Source organism: Rana temporaria, chromosome 3 (genome assembly GCF_905171775.1).
Source record: "Rana temporaria chromosome 3, aRanTem1.1, whole genome shotgun sequence".
Lineage (NCBI taxonomy): Eukaryota > Metazoa > Chordata > Amphibia > Anura > Ranidae > Rana > Rana temporaria.
In genome coordinates, this window is record NC_053491.1 from 179,696,938 (window position 1) to 179,715,994 (window position 19,057).

Here is a 19,057-nt window from a genome sequence, read left to right on the forward strand (position 1 = left end):
TTTGGGTAGTGAGCAATGGTGTGTATATATTAATTTAATTATATTAAATTGGATCATTTATATTTTTTTTAAACCCCTTTTCATAAAAGAAAAAAAAAGCATAGTTCAATTTAAAAGAGTAAAAGTACAATAAAAATAATAGGTGTCTGATACAAGTTCTTGCTTATATCAAATTGTTGTACACCACCTTTCTCTAAAATGATAGAAAATAGAAAACCAAACACGTGTGGGACTGTACAGGGGTCCAAACATATATACAATGTACACTACAGTTAAAATTAATAATTACATTTTAATTTATATTTTTCTAAAACATTGATCCTCTGATCAATAAAAACATCTTATGCCTCGTACACACGACCGGTTTTCCTGGCAGGAAAACTGCCATGACAGCTTTTGGCTGGGAAAACTGGCTGTGTGTATGCTCCATGGCAGTTTTCCCAAAAGGAAAACCACCGGATGCAGGAAAAATGAGAGCATGTCTTCTATTTTCCTGACGGGATTTCTGGCGGTATTTTTCTCTGCAGTCTTGCTATTGGGAAAACCTGCGGTGGAGCATACACAGGGCCGGGATTCCCAGCCAAAGCTCTCATGGCAGTTTTCCTGCCAGGAAAATCGGCCGTGTGTCGGGGGAAAACTAGTTCTGAATTACTAGTAGGACACATTAGACCTTCTAGGAGAAATACACATATTTGGTATTCAACAAATTATAATTTTATTTTGCTAAGGCAACATATATGTACCCAGGATGAATTGGCATTAACTATGTTTCTCCTGGGCATTATAAAAACATCCCAACACACCTACAACACACCCCTCAGAAATTGTATTTGGATGGGGCAGCTCTTTGCCATTCAGCCTTTGGGGCAATAAAAGTTAGCAGTGTGAGCTGATGGCAGCTCTAATGTTTCCACTGGAACTATGAAGTCATTTATGAGGGGCAGTGACTCTTGTTATATTCGATTGAACTTAAAGCGGGAGTTCACCCAAATTTTTTTTTAACATTAGATTGGGCCTAATTACGGGAAGCAGAATCGGGTGTTTTGTTTAAAATCAATGCAGTACTTACCGTTTTAGAGATAGATGTTCTCCGCCGCTTCCGGGTACGGTCTTCGGGACTGGGCGTTCCTATTTGATTGACAGCCTTCCGACGGTCGCATACAGCGCGTCACGAGTTGCCGAACGTCGGTGCGGCTCTATACGGCGCCTGCACACCGACGTTCAGCTACTTTCGGAAACTGGTCTCGCGCTGTATGCGACGGTCGGAAGGCTGTCAATCAAATAGGAACGCCCAGTCCCGCAGCCCATACCCGGAAGCCACGGAGAACATCTATCTCTAAAACGGTAAGTACTGCATTGATTTTAAACAAAACACCCGATTCTCCCATAATTAGGCCCAATCTAATGTTAAAAATTTATTTTTTTGGGTGAACCTCCACTTTAATCTTCAAGTCATTCTTTCTGTGACTGTGTGAAAAACCATACAGACTCTGCCTAAGTACAATTCACTTGTAAAAAATGCATTTTATGCCTGTTTGGTAATATGCTTTCTGTAAAATTTTCTTGCACCTTTTTTCTTCACCAAAAATATAATAAAAATTCTCAAAATACTGTATATATCTGAATGTTCCAACTTGAAATTAAATAACTTAGCCTCTCGGAAGAAGCTACCATAGTGGTAAATCTGTTATATTCCTGTAGAGTGTGAGATTGGAATCATGGGAATTGAGGTCCCTTTTGACCGGGTTGATACCAAGTCTATTTTCAGTCCATATTAGAGGATTTGTTTTTGTAATATTGTTTGTCCTTATGGGATATATGTATTTTCTTTTGTTTGCCTTACATGGGAGAACTTTTTATGATGTATTAATTCAATACATTTTGTATATTTTTATAAATCATAATCCTTGTATTGTGAGTTCATATTGTACCATGAAAGTAATCTTTGCTTCCATTTATTTTTGTTTGCTATATTAGAATTTCTAGGATGAAGGTACTTTATGTTGCTTTATTTTTTAGTAGCACTCTTTGTAGACTTTTATATGTCTTTTATATGTTTTGGCTTAGCAGTGATTAAATCAGGCATTTTTTTAAGGTCAGAATTGCAACAGTGGATGATGTAAACAGTATCATTTTAGTAGTTATTGTGTGTGTATGTGTGTGTGTCTGTATGTGTACAGAAGTGGTAACTGCTCAGTTGATCTGCCCCAATGATCATCACTTTCAGTTTACTGGTACTTAGACTGTTGTCCCATGAGCTGAAAAATCTCTGTGCAGGGTGAGGCAAAGAATGTGCACGTCACAATCAGCTATACACAATTTTATTCTAAAAAAAATAGCACTGCAGTAGGGCAGAGCAAAGAGGCAAATTTCTCTCTGGGATGATGTAAAGCTGTAAAAACATAATGAGAGTTCAAGATAATAGGATTGTTTTGTTTTGGCTTCTACACTACAGTTTCTGCCATTCTTTATACTGGTAATTAGAAAATTATTTTATTCAGTTCTATTCATCAGGATGAGTAAGAACAAATATTTAAAAAGGGGCTATTAATATTTCATTAAAGGGATATACAAGGTAATAGAGGATATTGATTCATCAAAGAGTTAAGAGATGGGGTCAGTTTAAGAAATATTGCAGCAAACTTCAAAGTTTGTCAAATTTCTCATTGTTGGAAAATTATGTTTATGTATTAACAGCACTTATTATATGCTTAAACTCTTATTGAATCCGTGATATACAATATTTTATTTTTTATAACAAATCTTAATGCATCATTTGTTCATTTTGTTTTTCATTGTTGTTTAGCTCTTCTTACAATGTTGATTTCCAAGTCTGTATTTCAATAAGTCTATTTTTACTTTGGAAAAAATAATTGTGAAGAAGTGACTGCCTGTAAATGTTGACAGAATCTCAGTATCAAATGTAGCTGTTATATTAATTAGCACGTGTTAAAATCTGAAGTCTAAATTTACAGCAGAACAAGCAGTACAAATGCCAATTTGAGGAACAGATGAAGAACCTAGGCAAATGGTTTCATGGCTTGTCATGCAATATATCTTAAATTAGTCATATTAATTTACAGTACCTGAGCTCTGAATAAACGCAACATGGGTCATGTATGAACTGTAATTCCTTCTTACTGTGGGAAGAAGCAGCAGCTCAAACCCTGTCTCCTGACTTGTGAAGTGATTATATAGTACATGAGCCATGACACATTTACATAGGCATATCTTAGCAAGAAGGGGTGATGTTAACATTAACAATGGGCGAATCTACCTGGGTTTGATTTACCATGAGTTGTGCAAAACTTGTTTAACAACTTCAGTCTCTGAGGATTTTACTGCCCAATGACCGGGCCATTTTTTGCGATTCGGCACTGCGTCACCACCCATCAATTCCCACCAGTGCTGCCAATCAATGCCCATCAGTGCCTCATCATCAGTGCTACCAATCAGGTTCCCACCAGTGCAGTCTATCAGTGCCCATCCATGCCCATCAGTGCAGCCTCATCAGTGCACATCAATGAAGGAGAAAAATTACCTGTTTTTAAAATTGTACAGCAAACTATAAAACTGTTTTGTTTTTTTTTGTCAGAATTTTCTGTCTTTTTTCTTTTTTTTTTAGCAAAAAAATAAAAAAAACAGCAGTGATTAAATGCCACTAAAAGTAAGCTCTATTTGTGTGAAAAAGATGATAAAAATGTAATTTTGGTACATTGTTGCATGACCACGCAATTGTCATTCAAAGTGTGAGAGTGCTGAAAATTGGTCTGGGCAGAAGGGGGGTTTAGGTGCCCAGTAAGCAAGTGGTTAAATATACTGTATAAGAGTAATGCCACATAAGAATAAAGCAAAAGGATGTGTCTACTGACAGAACATGTAGGAGAAAGCCAGTTCATATAGACAAACTATTGTTTCCTGTCAAAAATTCTGTGGGCTAATGTAAATGATTATACACAACTGAAGAATGACTCCTACTGTGGCAATAAACTTATTGTAAAGATTTTTCATTGGTACAAATATTGTTCCTGAGGTCTTTTATATTGACTACTTAGAAAGATGATACGTTTGTCAGAAAGGAGAAGTTACATTTTATAAATTCATGAAAGCATTTATCCTGCAAATTTATCATGTATAAAAACTTTCAGCATTGTGAATGTATAAATCGTAGGCACCAAGGATTTAAAACTTTCTGTTAGTCTCTCCCCCCCACCCTATGATTGGCTGCCTTACTAGCCAATAGGAATTTGCTGCAGACATGATGGCGTTGGCAAGCATTACTGCAACCAGAAAGTATATATGAATCTGCAGGTCAGAATTTTTGAAAAGCCTATGGTGTGTGTAACACACCCAAAAAACTCCACCCGGTGCAGAAAAAATGTGGACACACATAAAGAGTGTTCACAAAAACGTGCAGATGAGTGCAACGTCAAGTGGTCCTCCTGTAAAGAAGGGACCCAAAACCCTGATCCCCCGGGGTGTTAGGCTCCAGACGGGGACTGAGGTAATGTGGTCCGAGCAACCGAAGCTGACACGGACCCAACTTCCTCGGAGGGACTGCCGAAACAGAACCCTCCCAGTACTAGGTGGGGCTCCCCCGGAGAGAGACCCCATGAGAGCAGGCAGACTAAGGCAGAAGGCCATGTCCACCCACTCCCAAGACGTTCAGGGCTGGCCTGAGGACCAGCACCTTAATAGTCACACAGTGAACAAAACGTGCACAATCAAAAATAAGACAAAAACGTGACAAACATAGGCTTAAATAAAAGAAAGTGGGGGAAAGGGATAGTGAAGAGGAGAGTGAAAGAAGTGGTCATTGTGTTCAACAATGACCAGGCCCTCTGGCCAGGAATAAAAAATTCCTCCGGTCCTAGCCAAAAGGCCTGGCCCAGGAGGCAGGTGCTAAAAAAGTGTGTATCTGGTGCAGTGACCGTGGTATCTTTTAAATCAAAGTGTCCCTCACACACAGTGATTCTCAGATACCCCTGGACTGCCACTCCAGGGGCACATGCACCATAGGCTTTTCGTTCCAAATCTAACCCCCCCGACCGACCAGTGCAGCCCTCCACCCCTGCCAGATAGAGAGTCCTTCAAGGTTTTCTTGGGGAGAGCTGCCGCTCCAGTTAGCAGCCTCCACCAATACTAGCCTTTCCAAACCCCCCGTCAACCCAACAGAATTGCATGGTCCTGCCCTGTCTCATCCCAGGGCATTACCAGCTCCTCCAACCGGATCGCTGACAGAGATAGCACTTACACCACCTGGCCAGAAGGCCAGACTAGAACTCGGCAAAAAGACCAGACCAAGTGCAGCCACCCATCCTTTAACAGGAGCACCCTTCCAGATGCCTCAGACTCGACCATTGGCCGGCCCCCAGTATCTATCGGGCAGCTCGGCATAGCCCCTGCTGAAACCACCCTTCCAGGTGCAATGACGTCATTGGATTGCATCCACCCTCTCAACGGAGGTGCTTCAGCACTCCTCTGACAACTGATAAGAACAGGTACTACACTTGATCTTAGCCAAAAGGCCGAGAAGCGGCAGGGAAGACACCACAACCAGCGCAGCCGGAGTGCAATGGCCGAGCCTCGCCCTGGGAGAACCACCTTCATGATCATGGTGTCTCCCCTGCCAGGTAAGCCTATGCAAATAGATCAGGAATGGCAGTTAGGATGAGGTGTTTTTATAAGATCGAGGTATATTTTTTAAGATCAAGGGTGTGAAGCAATAGCTCTAGATCTGAACATGTGAGACTCAACTTGCTGGAAACAGGCTAATGAAGACATGCAAAGTCTGCAGACAGCTAAAGCTAAAGAGGGAACATTGAATTATGAATGAAGGTTGTCAAATAGGAGCAATCTAGAGCCTATACCTATATTTACCAAAGTCTTAATTCTATATTTGGCCTAATCTTGAGGGTCAGGAAATACCGTATTTATCGGCGTATACCGCGCACTTTTTTGCCCTGAAAATCAGGGCAAAATCGTGGGTGCGCGATATACGCCGATACCCACTTTACCGCGCCGAGTTTGAATACTGCGCCGGCATATACCGAGTGCAGTACACTCGTATATAGTCGGGCAGTCTCGGCTCCTCCCGCGCTCACGTCCTGGACGTACAGGATGTGAGCGCGACAGTAGCCTAGCCTGCCCGAGTGTACTGCGCTCGGTATATGCCGGCGCAGTATTCAAACTCGGCGCGGGAAACGAGCAAGGAGGACGCCGCAGAAGGACGCCGGACCCGACGAAGAGGACACCCGAAGCCGCGGACGCCAGACCCGACGAGGCCGCCGATGGACGCCGCGCAAGACACCAAAACTGTAAGTACAAAATCCTTTTTTCCACAGGAATTTGGGGCCAACTTTAGGGGTGCACGCTATACGCGGGAGCGCGCTATACCCCAATAAATACGGTACATAAAAGTGGAGGAGAGAAGGGTTTAACCACTGAGGGGTGTTAGGGGAGAACAATGTTGAAGGTAGAGACTCAAAGCAGAGCCCAAGTTTCCTAGTTTTCAGTGTAGTGCACATGGAAGGAGGAAGCGAATAAGGAGCATGTGGCCCTCAATATAATACAAATTGGAGTGCCTCAAAAGAGTGTAGAATGCGGCCTCTAACATGGTTGAAGCATTAAAAATATCAGGATACAGCCACCAATGCACCATCATTAGTTGACCATCTGGCATGGCCAAACCACACTGAAAAGGTGGCTTGGTCAAGGTAGGGAGTTTATAGCTCAGTGGTTGGGAACCCCAAAGAAAGGAGGTGAACAATTGATTAAGGTGAGTGGAAAAGGTTTTTGGAATCCACTGGGGGGAATTAAAAAAAAAATTGAATTTTGAAAGAATTTTCAGTTTCAGCAAAATTAATACAGCCAATTGGGGAAAGTGGTAGGTTGTGCCATGCCTTCAGTCTAGCCTAAACCTCACATAATACAGGGTGAAGATCGAGGGTGACATAGTCATTTGCATTTTGAGAAATAACAACCCCTAAATATGTAAACTTTTCAACCCATAGCAATGGATGGTCTCTAGCGGTGAACATAAACACTTCTGAGTCTATAGGAAAAAGTCATAATTTTTGCCAATTTACACAAAGGCCAGTTATCTGGGAAAGAACATTCAGTGTAAGTAAATGTTTAATAAACATTTTTCTATCCTTCCAGCTTCTGATTTCTCTGAGCCTCAGTGATTTCTTTGGCAAACTCAAGCAGCTTCACCCCTCCAACAGCCCTGGTCTAAATGGTTGAATCTCTGAGATAGCAGCACATGACATCATGTTGATATAAGAATGGAAATATTTTTTTTATTACAGCACCTACAAAGAATTGATATCCTATGCCAACACTATAGACTGCATTCTTGTAAAATGCAAGGTTCACATGTAGTGGTATTAGCTCAAGCCAAAAATGTATTATAGTACAGCTAACCAATTACCGTACGTGTTGTGGCTGCATTAGCTTGTTTTTTCATTTTTTTTTCTTTTTACATTTTTTTAAAACAAAATTATAAATTATAATATAATAAATAATTATAAATAATTCTAACAAATAATAATATAATTATAATAAAAATTATTCAATAATGTAATCAACTCAAAATCACTGAAATTTGCTGAGTTGCAGAATTGTCGCTGTCATTACTTTTATTTTTTTATGACGAATTTCCCCACAAATCGATATCGCACAATTCTGCAAGTGATTATAATTTTTTATCGCTGTTTTCTAGCTGCTCTAAAACCATTTTTGACATAAAGGGACACTTTTGGTTGCTATGGACAATCTACAGTTTGCAGGCAGAAAGAACAGTTTTTATTATATAAAAGAACATGTAGGGCACTGGGCAGACCACTAGGGACAAGAGGGTGTGTATTTTTTACATACAGTACTGTAATCTGTAAGATTACAGTATACTGTATGTAAGGTGTTTGTTTACCTTTTTGAATTTGGCGCCGTTCTCCGCTCTCGTGCGTCGTGACGTCACAGGGAACGGAGATCGGCGGCACACATAGGCACTGTGTGAATCGAGCGAGCACCCGCTCGCTCACACAGTGCGGTGGCATCGCTGGATCCAGGGACAAGGTAAGTTAACCCTGCCTATGGATGCTGCGAGGCGAGCCCGAGTCTGACTCGGGGTTACCGATCGCAGCAAAAAAATGTAACCCCGAGTCAGACTCGGGAATACCGCCAGGGGGGTTAAAGCCTTGTGCACACTATTCATTTTTTTTTCTGTTCAACCCAGCGAGTTGGATGGAAAAAAACTGTCAGCTGCACTCACAGCCACTGTACTCAATATGCGAGGTAAGTACAGTGATCTTCCCTGCTGATCTGAGGATCATCCCCCTCCCTGCCAGAACACTCTGATGAGCACTCTTTGCCATTGGTTGAGAGCAAAGATCGGGAGTGAGTTGGCTGCTGGTTTTCCAGCATGCTGGTCCATTTGGCCGGCTTCTGTCGGACAGACCAACATACACACGGGCCAAATGTCGGCCATATTTTTTCTTGAACGGGCAAATGTGTACCCGGCTTAAGTTCAACCCAACAGGCTGAATAAAATAACTGAGGAGCTCGCTGTACTAACTATTTGTTGACATTGTTACATCAATCTCCCTGCTGAGCTTTTGTGTTCTGACATGGGGACTGCCCCCCACTTGAACACACCGGCCATTGGCTGCCAGTGCTAATTGTATGCTGATAGGATGTTGGTTTTTTCCACATGCCCATTCGACAGAAGCCAGACATTTGGCTGGCTTCTGTTGGACAGGCTGATGTACACATGGACCGAATGTTGGCTGGTTTCTGTTGAACCAACCGATGATATTCAGCCTGTGTGTACCAGGCTTTAAACTACCCTCTCCCTAGACTGGCAATGTTACTGTTCAGTGCAATCTCAGTTGCTCCTCCATCCAGAATTGAAACACACTAAAGCCTAGTACACACGATCAGTCCATCCGATGAGAACGGTCTGATGGACCGCTTTTATTGGTTAACCGATGATCCGTCGCGCCTACACACCATCGGTTAAAAAAACGATTGTGTCAGAACGCGGTGACGTAAAACACAACAACGTGCTGAAAACAAAAATGAAGTTCAATGCTTCCAAGCATGCGTCGACTTGATTCTGAGCATGTGTGGATTTTTAACCGATGGTTGTGCCTACTAACGATCGTTTTTTTCCCATCGGTTAGGAATCCATCGGTTAAATTTAAAGCAAGTTGGCTTTTTTTTAACCGATGGTTAAATAACCTATGGGGCCCACACACTATCGGTTTTGACCAATGAAAACGGTCCATCAGACCGTTGTCCTCTGGTTAACCTATCGTGTGTACGAGGCCTAAGACAGCAATATGTTACCAGCCAGATGAAAAAAAAGGAAAAAAATAAAAACAAAGAAAACTACAGTAAAACCTTGGTTTACGAGCATAATTTGTTCCAGAAACATGTAATCCAGGGTATAAAAGGGTATAAAAGAGAAGAGAGGCACCTCTAAGTGTAGCAAAAAGTTGCTAAATGTTGTACCTTCATTAAATGTAACCATATTGCTACACTTAGAGGCACCTCTCTTCTTTTTTATACTCAGTTGTGACATGACACTACTCTTATATCAAGACATCGCTTGTATATCAAGGCAAAATGTTTTAAAACATTTTGCTTGTCTTGCAAAATGCTCTCAAACCAAGTTTCTCTCAAACCAAGGTTTTACTGTAATGTAGACACCGGGCCGGATTCAGAAAGAAGATACGCCGTCGTATCTCAGAGTCCGGCCGCCGTATCTATGAGCCTGATTCATAGAATCAGGTTACGCATAGATATGCCTAAGATCCGACAGGTGTAAGTGACTTACACCGTCGGATCTTAGGCTGCAATTCCAGGCCGGCCGCTAGGTGGCGCTTCTGTATTTTTTACGCGTCAAATATGCAAATGAGCATTTACGCCGATTCAGAAACAATCGACCGCCCGGCGTTTTTTTTTGCGTTCGGCTTTTTCCGGCGGAAAGTTACCCCTGGTATTGGAGGGGTAAGTGCGGCGTATCCTATGTTAAGTATGGCCGTCGTTCCCGCGCCGAGTTTTGAATTTTTTACGTCGTTTGCGTAAGTCGTTCGCGTATACGGCCGGACGTAATTTACGTTAACGTAGAAACCAATGACGTCCTTGCGACGTCATTTGGAGCAATGCACGCTGGTAAAATTTGCGGACGGTGCCTGATTTAAATTTTAGACACCCCCTAGCCGCGGAATTTGAATTCCGCCAGGGGATTTACGATACGAATATGAATAAAGCACTTGCCTCAAAAACTTGCGGCGGCGTAACGTAAATCAGATCTAAAGATCTGCTGACCTATCTGAATCTGGCCCCTGATCTTTAAGGCCCCGTACACACGGTCGGTTTGGTCCGATGAGAATGAACCAAAGTTAATTTTCATTGGACCAAATCGACCGTGTATAGGTTATCGGTCTGTTTTCCTTCGGTCCAAAATTTTAAAACATGCTTCAAAACCGAACCGATGGACCGCTGCCCGATCGGACCAAACCGATGGTTAGTACAGAAAAGCATCGGTTCAAAACCCGTGCATGCTCAGAATCAAGTCAGAAGCATGCTTGGAAGCATTGAACTTCATTTTATTCAGCACGTTGTGTGTTTTACGTCACCGCGTTCTGACCCGATCGGATTTTGAACTGATGGTGTGTACACACATCAGGCCGTACGGCCACTTCAGAGATGAACCGATGAAAACGGTCCGTCGGACCATTCTCATCGGTTTTGTCCGACCGTGTGTAAGGGGCCTAAGGGTTCATAAGCTGAAATTGATTACATTTCTGTTTTTGGGTTTAATACAGTTTTAACTTGAATGGTTACCTCGTGGGACCTGTCTGCAGGCATAAATGCTCAAGGTCAAAACGTAGATGCCTCTAGTGTCTACAGACAGCTTTACACTTTAAAGTGGCAAATAAAGTTTGCAGCAAATCATATATAAAACGGTGTGATAAAGTTTTGGCTCACAGCATACTGTAAATGATACACAGCTATAGTCTGAAACCCATCCAAAAACCACCCCTACACAATGTACTAAACTCTTTGCCTTCTCTTGTGTTTGAGTGCACTGAGGGATGACAGGTGGAATAAAGGCTTGTTTTCCTAAAGCTGGACATTTTTGGGCAGCCAATCTGTGTATATGCAGTAAAAAGAAACAAAGTCTGAAAGTTAATACCCCCCGGCGCCAAGCACGTATCTGTGAAAAAAGGAATGGAGAAACCAGACATTTCCATGTGCACTACATTAATTCCTAATAGACTCATCCTCTTATATTAAGGGTCACAATAGTTTTATAAAGCCAAATGTGATCAACTGTGAAACACTGCTTGCTTTAACATATCACTAGCAGCTGCCCATCTGATTTGTTTTGATTACACAAACTTTAGATAGCTAATAGAATCACAGCTATGGACTTTTAAAACTAATTATTGACTTAAGGAATCAATAAACACAATAGATATTCAAATCACTTCTTTGTATTAGTTTATCTAATGATTTTTGTTCCACACAAAGAATATGATAAATCAATAAACAACGCCTGCCAAATAAACAAAGATGAGCCTAAATCACTGGCATTATGTGCATTTTGAAAATATAATTATAACGCAAAACCATTTGAGAAAAAGCTATCAAGTAGAACAGTGATCAGGGCACAAATAGTAACATATTCAGATTGACTGCCTGTGAGTTACATTGAATTTAAAGGTTTACTACTATATACAAATAAAATATTGTATTCATTAACTGCCTTTGGCAAAGACTTGTGATATTCGTTTCCAGTATATGAATTGCTTTTCACATACTTTTCTTTATGTTTTTCTCCACACATGCAGCCCAAGTTCTCCAGAAAAATGACAGTTCAAGAGATTAAATTAGAACAAACTTGTACACTCCATCGGACAATTGTTGTCGGATTTTCCGCAGACAAATGTTGGATGGTAGGCTTTAACATTTTCTGTGGACAGCGGTACACAAGTCCGTCGGACAAAAGTAAAAACACGCATGCTCGGAAGCAATTCCCACCAAAAACAACATTAGAAGAAGGTGCCCAATGGGTGGTGCTTAAGAGCTGAAAAAACACGTAGTACATCTAGTACGTTCGTGTTCGTGTGCTGTTTGTATGCAAACGCCCCTTCGGACAAAAGTCTGACTTTTTGTCTGCGGAAAATCCGATTGTGTGCAGCAAAACATCTTTCCTTTAACCTTGAGTTGAAGGAAAGAAAATCGCTTGATTCCCCCGATCAACATAGTCAGTGTTCATGGGGGAATCCCTCCCAATGTGCTATTGTATTTTGACAGTGGGAGGTTTCCCAACTGGCAGAATACAATGATTACTGCTGCCGGCTATAGACGACTTCAGTAATCACGTTAACAAAAAAACAACAGGCTGGTTGCACTGAAGTCAATCGATAGATTGACTTTGTTTCAACCAGCCTGCCCGTAGACGAATCGAAATTCAGATGGTCCCTGCTGAACTAGCCGAATTTTGATCAGTCTATGGCCATTTGTGCTCCTTGATGTGAAGGCCAGTTATAGGTGGGGGCAGGGGCCATTTGTTTGTTACTGGTGTAAATATGGGAAACACTGGGCACCTTTGCTGACACTGTGCTACGTACTGGGTGTCCAGTGTGCTCCTGTTCCTTTAAGGGGGATTCGGCTTCCTCCAGGCCCACCTGCCCCTCATCTATCCATTGAATATAGCCTACTGTGAGCGTGAGCTGGGGGACTCTGGGGGCCGCGACCTGGATCCAATTGCTGCCCAGTCCATCCTCGCCACTAGAGGCTCTGGTGAACACCTGCTGGATCTTAAAGTCTGCGACCTGGGGAATCTTAGGCTCTAGCTCCCTGTGGGATCCCTGTTAGTGCCCCAGTGTACCTGCCTTCCTTAGCCACCCAGTGTTCCGTCCGCAGCAGTCAGCCGTAGGGTCCATTACCTTAGCGGTGCACTCCTGACCCCAATGGTGTGCATCTGTCACCTGACTGCAGGTGACCTGACAGTTGGCCTTATACAGCAGGGTAAGTGTGCATTGTCATCCTAGGCAGTAAATGTGTTACTGGCAGAAACTCAAGGTGAAAAAATAAATAAATGAATGCAGTCACCATACCTGAGAACCAATACGCTGCAATGCTTACATTTTTGTGTTTGTGTGTGCAATGTCTGCACAGCAGACCTCTGAACTGGGAGAGGAATAAACTGCAAAAGAAACCAGTCAGTTGTGCTGCAGTGTTCATATGCTAACAAGGAACATGCTCATAGGAGGAGAACAGAAAAACAGAAAAATTAGCTCATCAGGCATGCAGGAAGGGACAAGACCTGTATGTGTTACGTAATTGCAGCAGGAAAAAAAATCAGGTCTCTTGTTCTGCCAGACAGGACACTGCTATGTGGCAAAGCTGTGTAAATTTTAAGACTAGAGGAAAGGAAATCCTCTGCAGAAACACTGCATATTTTGTTTTTGTTTTGGCCGGAGTTCAGAATTAAAATAGAACTATTGGCAAAACCTTTCTTTTCAGTTTGGATAGAGGAAAGAAGGGTTTTAATTTCTGTCAGATTTTTTTTCACCATCTATGTCCTATTGTGGAGATTTCCCTTCACTTCCTGTCCCATAGCCAAACAGGAAGTGAGAGGAAATTCCTGCACATTAAGGGAATTCCTTGGGGACCCCCAGGTCACCAGAACTAATGTCCCCATTGGAAGATTTACCATCTATTACTTTTTAGGGGACAACCCAAAAATTTGGGATTTTCTTTTACGTTTACTTTCAATGATAATGATAAACTTTTTTTATAATATAACCTTGACTGATTATCAGTTTCACATACGGTGCCATCAAAGTCCACCTTAGCCTCCCCTTTTCCCTACAAGATAATGATAAACATTAGAACGGGGGTACACACAGACAGTAATAAAAACAGACAAGGGCTGTAATCCATCTTTACTTTATCCAAAACTAAAAAATAAGTTTTGCCTTTAGTTATACTTTAAAGGGGTTGTAAAGGTTTGTTTTTTATTTTCTAAATAGGTTCCTTTAAGCTAGTGCATTGTTGGTTCACTTACTTTTTCCTTCGATTTCCCTTCTGAGGGCCAGATTCACAAAGGACTTACGACGGCGTATCTCCATGTATGCCGTCGTAAGTCCGAATGTGAGGCGTCATATCTCGGCGCCTGATTCAAAGAATCAGATACGCCAGAATTTGTCTAGGATACGACTGACGTAAGTCTCTTACGCTGTCGTATCTTAGGTGCATATTTACGCTGGCCGCTAGGGGAGCTTCCGTATATTTCCGCGTTGAATATGCAAATGAGCTAGATATGCCGATTCACAAACGTACTTACGGCCGGCGTATTAATATACGCTGTTTACGTAAGGCATACGACCGGCGTAACTTTACCCCTCATAAAGCAGGGGTAAGTAATGTTAAGGTATGGACGTCGGAAACGTTGGAACAGCGTCGTATTTTACGTCGTTTACGTAAGTCGTACGTGAATGGGGATGAGCGTAGGTTACGTTCACGTCGACTAAGCATTGAGACGGCGTAATTTAGGGAGAAAATTCGACGTGATACTGAGCATGCGCCGTTCGTTAGGCATGTCATTTACGTGGGGTCACGGATCATTTTAATAAAACACGCCCACCTCTTCCAAATTTGAATTACGCGGGCTTACGCCGGCCAATTTACGCTACGCCACCTCAACTTACGGAGCAAGTGCTTTGTGAATACTGCACTTGCCTGTTTAAGTTGCGGCGGCGTAGCGTAAATAGGATACTCTACGCCCGCACAAAGATACGCCCAGATACGTGAATCTGGCCCTAAATGTTTTTTTTCTTTGTTTTCTTTGTCTGAATTTCTCACTTAATGTTCCTCCTCAGTAAGCTGTTCAGTAAGCTTTTCTGGCTGACTAAACACCACTCAGATGATGGTGTGAAGTTTACTGAGGAGAAACAGGAAGTGAGAAATTCAGACAAAGAAAATAAACATTTAGAAGGGAAATCGAAGGAAAAGATAAGTGAACCAACAATGCACTAGCTTAAAGGAACCAATTTAGAAAATAAAAAAACGAACCTTTACAACCTCTATAAGCATATTTGAGTCTTGGACCCAGTAAATAAATGTCTGAAAAGTGTCAGAAACCCTGAGCTCTACACCTGTTGCAGCTCAGTACTTCAGAAAGCATTGCATTCAAAGCTGGAGAGCTAGTATTCTCCAAAGAAGAGTTCAGTCAGGGCATGAATCTCACTCCTCAGTTCCTTTACAGCTATCTTTTAGTTCTTTAAATTTAGGGGTCTCTAAATTTTTCAGTACAAGGGCCACATTGTAAAAAACAAAACTCTGTTTTAAAAATGAACAAATCAATTTAAATAAATAGGTTTTGTTTGGAGATTTTTTTTAACCAGCATATTATGATTTAGAACAGCAGAAATATAATTCAAGCAATGCAAAGAAACTCCAAATAAATTTGTGCCCATCACAGTCCCTTTACATCAGAGCCGCCATCAAAGTCCCCTCAGACATCAAAGGGCCGTATAAAATTGTGCAGCGGGCTGGATTTGGCCCACGGACCGCAGTTTGGAGTCCCCTGCTTTAAATTGAAGTACAAATATCATTAAAACTGTTACCAAAAACAATAGTTTAAAACTTTAATACAAGGGTAGATTGTTTTACAGTAAAGGATTGCATCACATATTTATTTCAAAAGTAAACATTTTAAAGACTTAGATATGTTTATTACCACCGTTATAAATAATATTGCATTATTAATCACATCTTAATATAAATGTACCTTTCTGTGATTATCAGTAATCTCAAACCACCTAGCCTGGCAAAAATGCAAGTTAATACGAATAAATTAATGAATCATGCATTTTCAAATTTACAATACAAAATTATTATGATTTAAAGGGGTTGTAAAGGTAAAAAAAAAATCCTCATCCTTCGATTTTGCTTTTAAATGTCCTTATTTCTTCTGAGAAACCCTCACTTCCTGTTCTTCTGTCTGTAACTCCACACAGTAATGCAAGGCTTTCTCCCTGGTGTGGAGAAAGCCTCTTGAAGGGGAGGGGGCGAGCAGGAGGGTCAGGACACTCTCTACTTTGCAGATAGGTAAAGGAGCTGTGTGTTAGTTGGAGTTCTGACATTCCTGCTCGCCCCCTCCCCCCTCAAGAGGCTTTCTCCACACCAGAGAGAAAGTGTCGCATTACTGTGTGTAGTTACAGACAGAAGAACCGGAAGTGAGGATTTCTCCGAAGAAATAAGGACATTTAAAAGCAAAATCGAAGGATGAGGTAAGTGAAGGAGGACTGCACTAAGGTAAAGAAAGCTATTTAGGGAAAACATTTTTTACCTTTACAAACCCTTTAAAAGGTTTCAGCTGATAGAAATTTATAGCGCCTTTGGGAGCAAGCTTTTAAAATTTGTACTGTATATCTTTAAATGTTAACTTAACGTTTTCACAATATCACTAATATTTTTTTCTGTAATTGACATCCATATCAAAGATGATAATGATTGTGTTTATTATTATATTGTCTTACTAGCACAACTAGATTACGGAAGCCCTTCTAGAGATTACCCAAGTACTACAATGGTATTTTCTCAGAAATTTTAAGTTCTATTTATAGTTTTCAGTACAACAGTTTCAACACCACAGGAGGTGATTCTGACAGCATTAGCTTAATCAAGGGAAACTATAAACAGCTCTTGGTCAATTCGATTTTTATTTCTTTTAAATACATTTACAAACAAATGAAATAAATACATTTTTCATTATTTATATGATACCTTTATTTTCCACATTTAATACATTGCAATAAAATCCATCATCCAATTATGTGCAAACAAAGAGGTAAGTTTTTTTACTTTACTTATTATTACTTTTACATATTATTGGGCAGTCTTTGTAAAGTGAATTTTCATGGCATTTCCTTGCAAAGTGAAAATTCTCCGGCAAATTGAACAGCTTATTGGCCTTTAGTAAATTAACCCCTTAGGCCGCGTACACACGGTCGGTCCATCCGATGAGAACGGTCTGAAGGACCGTTCTCATCGGTTAACCGATGAAGCTGACTGATGGTCTGATGTGTCTGCACACCATCAGTTAAAAAAATGATCGAGTCCAACGCGGTGATGTAAAACACAACGACGTGCAGAGAAAAATGAAGTTCAATGCTTCCAAGAATGCGTCGACTTGATTCTGAGCATGCGCGGGTTTTTAACCGATGCTTTTGCATACTAACCATCAGGTTTTGACCTATCGGTTAGGCGTCCATTGGTTCAATTTTAAAGCAAGTTCTAAAATTTTTGACCGAAGGATAACTGACCGATGGGGCCCACACACGATCGGTTTGGACCGATGAAAAGGTCCCTCAGTCCGTTTTCATCGGTTTGGACGGTTTGTGTACGCGGCCTCAGTGTTGCACTGTTTTCAATGCAGCGCATACTGGACATTATAATAAGAAACCCCAGGTGAATACTTAGGGGTTGATTTACTAAAGGCAAATAGACTGTGGGCTAGATTCAGGTACGGGCGCGCATAGTTACGGCGGCGCAGCGTATCGTATTTACGCTACGCCGCCGCAACCTACAGGAGCAAGTGCAGTATTCACAAAGCACCTGCTCCGTAAGTTGCGGCGGCGTAGCGTAAATGGGGCTGGCGTAAGCGCGCGTAATTCAAATGTGGAAGGGGGGGCGTGTTTTATGTAAATCTATGATGACCTGACGTGATTGACGTTTTGTACGAACGGCGCATGCGCCGTGCGTGTACATATCCCAGTGTGCATTGCTCCCACGTATTGGTTTTGACGTGAACATAAATTACGTCCAGCCCTATTCGCGAACGACTTACGCAAACGACGTAAAAAATTCAAAAATCGAAGCGGGAACGGCGTCCATACTTAACATTGCGTGCGCCTCATAGAAGCAGGAGCAACGTTACGCCGACAAAGCCTTACGCAAACGACGTAAAGAACTACCGCTGGGCGCACGTACGTTTGTGAATCGGCGTATCTAGGTAATTTGCATACTCTACGCCGAAAACGACGGAAGCGCCACCTAGCGGCCAGCGTAAGAATGCACCCTAAGATACGACAGCGTAAGAGACTTACGCCAGTCGGATCTTAGGCTAATGTCGGCGTATCTTGCTTTCTGAATACAGAAAGAAGATACGCCGGCGCAGCTTTGAATTTACGCGGCGTATCTATGGATACGCCGGCGTAAATCATTGCTGAATCTAGCCCTGTGTACTTTGGAAAGGGCAGTTTCACTCTGCATGGGCAGTTGCTCCAGAGCTTAGTAAATGAGGTAGAGCTTCACTTTGCAAAAAATACCCAATAACGTGCAAGAAAAAAAAAAAGAATGAATCGTAGGCATCGTACACACGACCGTTTTTCTGGGCAAAATCCATCAAGAAAAAAGCTGGCAGAGCATTTTTGCAGAGAAAAACGGTTGTGTGTATGTTTTTCGTCGAGAAAACTGTTGTGGATCTCGATGAGAAAAAAAGAGAACATGATCTCTTTTTTTTCGTCGGGAGTCTCAATTTCCTTGTCGTGTTTTTCGTCGGGCTGGTTTACGACGAAAAAACACGTTCGTGTGTATGCTTAGAAACCCGCGCATGCTCAGAATAAAGTATGAGATGGGAGCGCACCTTCGGTAAAAGTAGCATTCGTAATGGAGATAGCACATTCGTCACGCTGTAACAGACTGAAAAGCGCGAATCGTCTCTCACCAAACTTTTACTTAACACGCAGTAACATGAGATTAGCAAAAGCAGCCCCAAGGGTGGCGCCAGTGGAATCGAAACTTCCCCTTTATAGTGCCGTCGTACGTGTTTTTGTACGTCACCGCGTTTGAGAATGAGGAGATTTGTCTCGACAGTGTGTATGCAAGGAAAGCTTGACAAGAATTTCGTCAAGCCTGACAAGAACCTCTTTCGAGGAAAACAACGTTTCTTTTACGACGAGATTCTCAGTCGTGTGTATGAGGCCGAAGAGAGGAAAGGGGTATCTAATTCGTCAAATATGAGTATGTGTAT

At 41.7% G+C, this 19,057-nt stretch overlaps 1 pseudogene; it reads right to left on the bottom strand.

The window, feature by feature from the left end:
• Positions 1 to 5,459: 5,459 nt before the first annotated feature.
• LOC120933898 lies at positions 5,460 to 5,641 on the bottom strand (annotated as a pseudogene).
• Between the last annotated feature and the right edge of the window lie 13,416 nt (positions 5,642 to 19,057).